This window comes from Lagenorhynchus albirostris, chromosome 17 (assembly GCF_949774975.1).
Source record: "Lagenorhynchus albirostris chromosome 17, mLagAlb1.1, whole genome shotgun sequence".
Taxonomy (NCBI): Eukaryota; Metazoa; Chordata; class Mammalia; order Artiodactyla; family Delphinidae; genus Lagenorhynchus; species Lagenorhynchus albirostris.
Window position 1 is genome coordinate 51,966,511 of NC_083111.1, and position 8,494 is coordinate 51,975,004.

Here is an 8,494-nt window from a genome sequence, read left to right on the forward strand (position 1 = left end):
GTTGCGGAGCACAGGCTCCGGACGCACAGGCTCCGGACGCGCAGGCTCAGCGGCCATGGCTCACGGGCCCAGCCGCTCCGCGGCATGTGGGATCTTCCCGGACCGGGGCACGAACCCGTGTCCCCTGCATCGGCAGGCGGATTCTCAACCACTGCGCTACCAGGGAAGCCCCCTTTTTATATTCTTGATCTCACTGAATGGCCCAAGAAGAGTGGAACCAGTTTTTGTGATTTTTTAATTTGTGAGTTCTGCCCTCTGTCTGGCCCCTAGCTTTGGCATGCAGCCCATTTTGTATTTTGTTGCCTGGACCGAAACTTTATTTACACACCTTTACATTGATGTGACTCCAATCACAGTCATGTTACTTTGATCTTAGCCTAAGGCTGACAGATAAAATAGAGGACACACATTTAAATTTGAATTTCAGATAAATAATGAATAATTTTTTGGTGTGTGTATGTCTTATGCACTATTGGAGACATGTAAACTAAAAAATTATTCATTGTTTATCTGAAATTCATATTTAACTGGTCATCCTATATTTACTTGCTAAATCTAGGGAACTTCTCTTAGCCAAAATCCTTTAAATGAAAATGAAAAATATTTTGATTAACATTTCATTATCTGCTGGGCCATATGCATGTATGCATGTCTCTCATATCCGGTTTGGATAATTAGGTGTAAACTCTGTGAGAGGCGTAAAATCTATTCAGCAAATCTCTTTTGATGGCAACATACATGGTTCTGCTTCTGGGTGTGTAAGCTTTGTCATCTTCCTGGCTACTAATTTGTCTTGTACCTAAACATGTGTATTGAATCTTCAGAGTAGAATAAAGTCTGTTTCTCCTTAGCTATGTTGAGAGCTGACTTTGGGAGGGTTATGATAAAATGAAAAGCATTTTAGTACAGGGAATAAGCTGTTTGTTCTGCTATTAAACACTTTTTAACTGCTTGAATTTATCTATTTATTCTTCAACTCATAAATACATTTATAATGTGTCTTGTAAGGAGTTCAAAATGCATCCTACTAAAGTTATCTAATTCCACTGTTGGTATTATTAGATATCATGCTATGAGCATGCTTTTAATGATAAACAAAGGAGTTGAACAATGAGGTTACAGAAATCATAGCACAAGAAAGCAATTTATGAAATCAAGGTTTCTACTCAACATTTTCAGTTCACATCATGAGAATCATTTAATCACACAATCTTTGTGAGGAGTCTTTTTGTAGTTGTATGTGTTCTTGAGATCCTGCTTTGGTGGTAGACAGAAGGACAGGTTTACCACAGTGAGACCGATGAGGTGTGTTTAGAGTGTAGAGTTCCTGAGAGGGTGTGGGAAGATGTTTCACGGAAGATGGGATCCTTTTTACCACAAATTCTGAAAATTTTAGCAGAAGACAGTGTGGTGGAAAAAGATAATTTATGGAAGTTACCTGTGTGATGTTTTAAATATATAACAAGTGTTTCTGATTATAGATGGTAAAATTTATTATTTTTCTTTCATAGCCTGAGAGTTTATAGCATTACCACTGTAATACTACGCTATTTAATTTCTAAACTTAAGAGGACAGGATCTCAATGAAGATTGTTCTGTATTTGTGGGAAATGTATAGAATGGAATGGAAGAGAACTTTAAACGGAGCTAATGTCGGGAAAAATACACAAATTATAAACATCATCTGGCCATCTTAAACCACAACCAGTTCAACATAAGCTAATGGTGTGATGACACTGGATAAAATATTAATGGTTGGTTTGCAATAATGGAAATATACTGGTGTAGCCACCTCTGTGCTCACTTCTGGGTGTAATGGAAGATGTGTACGAGCTTACAATATTTATGAGAAAAAGACTTAAATGGGACATTCTAACTACTTTCAGATATTCAGAATGCTCCCTCATGTAGAAGATGGGCACGCTTAGAGTAGCTGCAGAATATAACCAGAGTATATATAACCAGATAACCAGATAAATATAACCAGAATATAACCAGGAGACACATTACAGCCTGTCACTGGCTAACAAATAGAAAAAAAGAAACTGGGTGCTCTTTGGTAGCAAATGGCTTATTGAGAAAGAGATTACTTAAAGATCAAATGATCACCTTTCAAAAATGTAGATTAAATAAATGGTTTAAGTTCTTTCTAACTTTATGATTTCACAATTCTAAGATATTCTCACAGAACATGAGAATAGTTAAAATGTATAGAGTACTTGCTATCTCTAGGCATTGTCCTAAGGGCATGTACTCATTCATTCATCCACGTATTCATTCATTCATAAAAGTTTAACTACTAGGTATGAGGCATTGTTAAAGGCCCATTTATATATCAAATTCTTGCCTTCATAGAGTGATATTCTAAATAGCATAAGCAACAATTTATACAGTAAATGAGAAAATGATACAAGTTGAAGAGAGAAAGAGTCAGGAAATGGGATGGGGAGTCCTAAGGGAGGATTTACAATTTTGAATATGAAAAGCCTTGTTGAAAAGATTATATGTGAATGAAGGTTTGAAGAGGGTATGGGAGCAAACAATATAAATGCCTAGGGGAGGAATGAGCCATGCAGAAGGAACGGCAGGTGCAGATGTCCTAAAGCAAGCCTTGCCTTTTGTTCTGGAGATGAGTGGCACAGGGGAGAGCAGTAGGGGTTAAGGACCAGCTTTTGTTAGACCTTCCAGGTCTTGGTTGAGAATTTACTTTTTCCTCTGAGCAAGATGAACAGCCAGTGAAGGGTTTTGGGAAAGGCGTGACATGGTGCGGCTTACAGCGTGATTTCCATAGAACAGATTGTGGGGAGCAAGGGTGAAAGTTAGGAGACCATTGCATTGGTGCAGGAGCGAGATGACGGCTGGCACCAAGCTGGTGGTAGTGCAGATGGTGAGAAGTGGTCAGAGCCTGAATTTATTCTGAAGGTAGAGACAGCAGAATTTGCTGACAGATTGAATGTGGGGTGTGGAGAAAGGAGGGATTAGGATGACTTCAAGGACTTGGGCCAAGCCAATGAAAGGACTGAACTGGCATGAGATAAGATGGGGAAGACTAAGGTTTGGGGAAATGCGAGGGGTATTAGCAGCTTTATGAGAATTATCACTTTAGTCATCTTAAAACCCTCTGAGGTTATAATGCCCATTCCATAGGTGAGGAAACTGAGATAGGAAAAGTTAAGAAACTGGGTAGCACTCAGTGCTGAATGGAGGATGTGAACATAGGTGCCTGACTCTACCTAACAACAATGTTTTGGTGTCTCATAATAAACCTGGTTACAACATAGCCTCAAATGCTTCTCAGCAGGATGACACAAGCTTCAATAACATGAAAAACACTGAGTTGTAGGAATCTGTAGGAAGAAACATGAGGTACAGAAAAAGGAAAAAACTGAAACTCCAATTCTGAGCATAGACAATGACTCTTGTCTTTTGTTGATTATTATTAGTGAAGAAAAGCATTTTGAGTAAAGAGACTTTTCTCTGGTTAGCTAAAGGTTGAATTAAAAAAAATTATTTTTCTAACTTGAATTTGATTCTGTCTCATTTATCTAAATTGAGCATGGAAGTACTCTTTTTCCTCCTTTAAATGGTTTTGCTTTTACTTTTAATCATCATGGCTAGAAATTTTCAGCATGATAAAGACTTTTAAATTTGGTATTGTATACTTACCCACCTTTCCTTTCTATGAATATTAAAGATACTTTGAAAAGTATAGCGAAGTATTAAGAACCTAATAAAGGTCACACTAAGATGTAACTGTGAATGATCTTTTAGTACATTTCCTTTTAATAAACTTCCCTTTAGTACTTTTAGTATTCATATTTATAGATGTTATATATGGTGGACATTACACTATATATACAGCTTTGTATTATGCTTTTTCACTGACATGATATCATGACATTTTCCCTTTTTTTTTTTTTTTGCTACGTCACGTGGCTTGTGGGATGTCAGTTCCCCGAGCAGGGATTAAACCTGGGCCATGGCAGTGAAAGCACCAAATCCTAACCACTAGGCCACCAGGGAACTCTCCCCCCATGTTATTAAATTCTTTATAAATATAATATCTATTCATAATTCTTTTAAGCATTTCCCTGCTATGGAACTGACCCATAAATTTGTAATATCTGTTTAAAAAAAAGACTTCTTGGGCATGTTATGAATATTTCCCAGATACAACTGTTCGTGTTTGGAATGAAAACGTATTATGGAGGCGGTGCAGTCAGTGATGTGCCAGTGTTGCTGTCTTCCCTGGAGTGGTCACTGGTAAGCGAGAAAGCTCGTCAACTGATAAATCACTTCACTAGAGATCTATGTTTTATGCTCTTTGAGAATTTGGTATTATTAATGTTCTCTTTCATGTCAATTAACTTCGTCACAGACATCTGTTTAAAAGCAGGCAAAGAAGTGGTGTGCCCCATGCCAATATTTGTATTTTTGTTATAGTCTTCTTGAAACTTTTTTAGGACATGATAAATACAAGACTCTCCAAATAACAATGTGAACTTCAATTCCATTTTAATGATTTTTTTCCACTAAGTGGTGTTTAAGTGTTTAATATTTTTCAGGGATTAAAGCTAGATTAATGGTGCAATCTATGATAAGCACATCAGGATATATTTGTAAATTTCAAGCTTTGGGGATTAAATTTTCTAAGTGCTCTGGAAATATTGTGTATTTCCTTAGGTAGAATGAATATACTCTAATACTGATCCCTGTTTATTCTTGGACAGACTCCTGATTGGAATATAAAGTGACTTGGACAACGTCGTGATGAATCTATGGTGATACTATTTGTCTACTTTATTTTTACCGAGAAATAAATGTAAATTTCACCAATTTTCATGAAGTATTTGTGGTAGCTCATGCTCAGGTCAAGTCTGTAATATCCAAAAAATAAACCAGGTTGAATAAAGAGCTAGTCAATAACAAATTATATTTAAGAAAAACTTCTATATAAGTAGATGGCCAATTTTAAAAGTTAAATATGAAAATAATACATACGTAGAATTAAGATCATGCTGAATAAAATTTAATCTGATAATTTGTACATTTATTTTTCGAATTATAAAAGATTTGCATGAAAATATCAACTGCTCTTGTATTGTGGACATTTTGATGTTTACTAAGAAAAACCCAAGAATATTAGAGTTGGAACACCTATAAACTTAATCTAATAAAAACTTGCTAGAAGACTGGAGCCAAATAAATTCAAATAATACAGAGCCCTAAATAAGCCCCAGGTTGTCTGACCTCTCATTCATGGACTTTTTTCCACAATAGGACGTCAATCACTCTTCTTTATGAGGCATCAGCTTGTAAATGTGACTTAATGCTAGGTGACTAAGCCTCATGTCCAACGATCCTGAGAGAGGAGTGACATTACCAATATGGCAACACAACTCATTCCTGACTTTGCTTCCTTCTCACAAGGACAGTAACTAACAACTGTTCACAGACAAGATAACCTGAGAAAATTCTAGAACACAGGGGTGAGGCTGAAGCGCCCCTTGTACCACAGCAACCAAGACACTGTATTAGAAGTGTAAAAGGAGTAACTCCACACTAATGACATTGCCCCTTCTCCAGGCTGGTATAGCACCACACTAAGAAGTCTCCCCTAAGCCTATGGTTCCTCCAGAGGGACATGAGAGCCCAGGGTAGACATCCTGCCTCCCCAGCATTGTGGGTCACTCCAGGGAAACTCCCACTCTGGTTTTATTTCATGGGATTGCAGGGCAATCTGTGAGGCTTCACCCCTGGAAATCTGACTGTGATGGAGAAGTGGGTAGGGGCTTGCAACAATCAGCACTCACATCTCTGTAGACTGAGTTCCTACCTGCAGTGCCCAAGTAAGTGTCAAACTCGACATCTTCGCTCATCAGTGGAGCCAAAACAGTGGAGCAGGATGACCAGGAAACTTGGCAGGGTAAAGGTTTGTCTGCTTCAGGTCTTAAAGAGTATTGCCAGCCTTAGAATTTGGTCAGGACCACAAAGAGACTTTTTGGCTTTGAAGCCAGTTCTCCAGCTTTTCCCAGACAGGGAAACTAGTTTGTAGTCCTGCCCATTGCTAAACACAGCCTTCAGCCTACCCAACCACTGAACCTATTTAGAGTACACAGAAAGCTGCATAGCCCATCCAGCAGCCCTCTGTACAGTGGAACTTGAACAGCGAGCATAAGTCATTGCTCCCTCCATCTGCCAAGCGAAATCAGTGGCCTCATCTGAGGCCAGAGAATTCAGCACATGATCTTTCCTGATTTGGGTCTCCAAACTATGAGCTGTGTGAGCCCTGGGGCCCATTTTTCTGCCCTGCCAGGACAGGAAAACTAATCTGTAGCCTTGCCTACTGCTGAGAATAGTGTCTAGTCTCAATATTTAGAAAACCTAAACTGATGACCCAGGGAACTGCAAAATCCATCCTACAGTCTTGCTTGGGCAGGAAACCAAGCTATCAGTCCTATCCAACTATTCTCCACCAGCAGCACAAATCCCCCTCCTCACCTCAGAGCTTGATAGGGAACTTGCCCCAAAATAGACCCTGATAGCAAGCCCCACCTGCATAAGGGCATTAGCAGAAACCCAAACTGAATTGACTGCTGAGGAGTTATCTCTGCGAAAGTGAACCTATAAAGTATGGAAGAGGAGACTGCTTGCTCAAATGTACAAGTACCAACAAAAGGAATTAAGAATCATGAAAAATTAAGTAAACACAACACTAAAGAAAACTAATAAAGTTCCAGTAACCGACCCTAAAGAAATGGAAATCTAAGAACTGTCAGAGAATTCAGAATAATCTTGATGTTTAGAGAACTACAAGAACACACAGATGGACAACTAAAATTAGAAAAGCAATGCATGAACAAAAAATGTTCAAAGTAGAAACCATCAGTAAAAAATCCTAGAGCTGAAAAATATATTGAATGAACTGAGAAACTTAATACAAAGCTTGGAAATCAGACTCAACCACTTATAAGCAAGAATCAGTGACCTTGAGATAGAACATTTGAAATTATTCAATCAGAGGAGCAAAAAGAAAAAAAGAATGAAAAAGAGTGAACAAAGCCAATGGGACTCATAGGACACAACAAAACAAAACAAGTCACATTATGAAAATTCCAGAAGGAGAAAAGAGAAAGGGACAGAAAGTATATTTAAAGCAATAATGGCTGAAAACTTCCCAAACCTGGGGAGAGAAATAAACACCCAGATCAACGAGGCCCAAAGGACCCCAAATAGGTTGAGCCCAAATAGGCGTGTAGAAGATATATTAAATTGTTAAAAGTCAAAGACAAAAAAAAAAAAGAATTTTAAAAGCATCAAGAAAGAAGAGATAAGTTACTACAAGGGAACCCCCATAAGACTATCAGTGGATTTCTCAACAGAAACAGTTCAGGCCAGGAGAGAATGGAATGATCTATTCAAAGTATTGAAAGAAAATAAACCTATCAACCAGAATTCTATACCTGGCAAAACTGTTCTTCAGAAATAAAGGACAGAGAAATACTTTCCAGAAAAACAAAAGCTGTGTGAGTTCATCACCACTAGGCCTGTCTTACAAGACATGCTAAAGGGAGTTCTTTAGGTGTAAGTGAAAGGATACTAATTAACATCATAAAAACATAAGAAGGTAGCTTAAAACTCAATGGTAATGGTAAATATATAGTCAAAGTTAGTAATATGGTAATGGTGGCATGTAATTCACTTACAATGCTAGTTTCAAAATTAAAGGAACTAGTAAAAATAACCATAACTACAATAATCTCTTATTGGATACACAATAAAAAACTGGTAATCAATAACCTAAAAAGTGAGAGGGAAGAGAAGTGAAAGTGAAAAGTTTAGGAATGATATCAAAGTTAATATAGGGGGTTATAATTTTTTTTTGGGGGGGTTATAATTTTAAAATATTTTTATGCAATCCTCATAGTAACCACAAGGGAAAAACCTGTAGTAATTACACAAAAGAACATAATAAATAAGTAAAAGCAAACTGATACCGAAAGACATCAAAACACACAAAAAAGACAGCAGGATAAGAAGCAAGGAACGATGGATATAGCCAGAAATTTATGAAGTGGCAATAGTAAGTCCTTACCTATCAATAATTATCTTATTATTTTTTAAGTCTTTATTGAATTTGTTACAAAATTGCTTCTGTTTGATTTTTTTGGCCCCGAGGCATGTGGGATCTTAGCTCCCTGAGAGCTAAGGGATTGAACCTGCACCCCCTGCATTGGAAGGCAAAGTCTTAACCCCGGACCACCAGAGAAGTCCTGTTACCTAGTAATAATTATTTTAAATGTGAATGGATTAAATTCTCCAATCAAAAGACATAGAATGGCTAAATGAATTAAAAAAAAAAGATCCAGTGATATGCTGAATACAAAACTCACTTTAGCCTTAGACACACAAAGACAGAGTGAAGCGATGGAAAAAGATATTTCAATATAGATCAATGGAACAGGATAGAAAGCCCAGAGATAAACCCATACAC

At 37.5% G+C, this 8,494-nt stretch overlaps 1 long non-coding RNA gene across 1 annotated transcript in view; it reads left to right on the forward strand.

Moving 5' to 3' along the window:
• Window positions 1–4,960, forward strand: part of LOC132507863 (uncharacterized) — a 122,693-nt gene extending 117,733 nt beyond the window's left edge. Inside the window, exon 5 of the long non-coding RNA XR_009536343.1 lies at window positions 4,731–4,960. This is a non-coding gene — a long non-coding RNA (uncharacterized LOC132507863). The remainder of the gene's footprint in view (window positions 1–4,730) is intronic.
• Window positions 4,961–8,494: the final 3,534 nt, after the last annotated feature.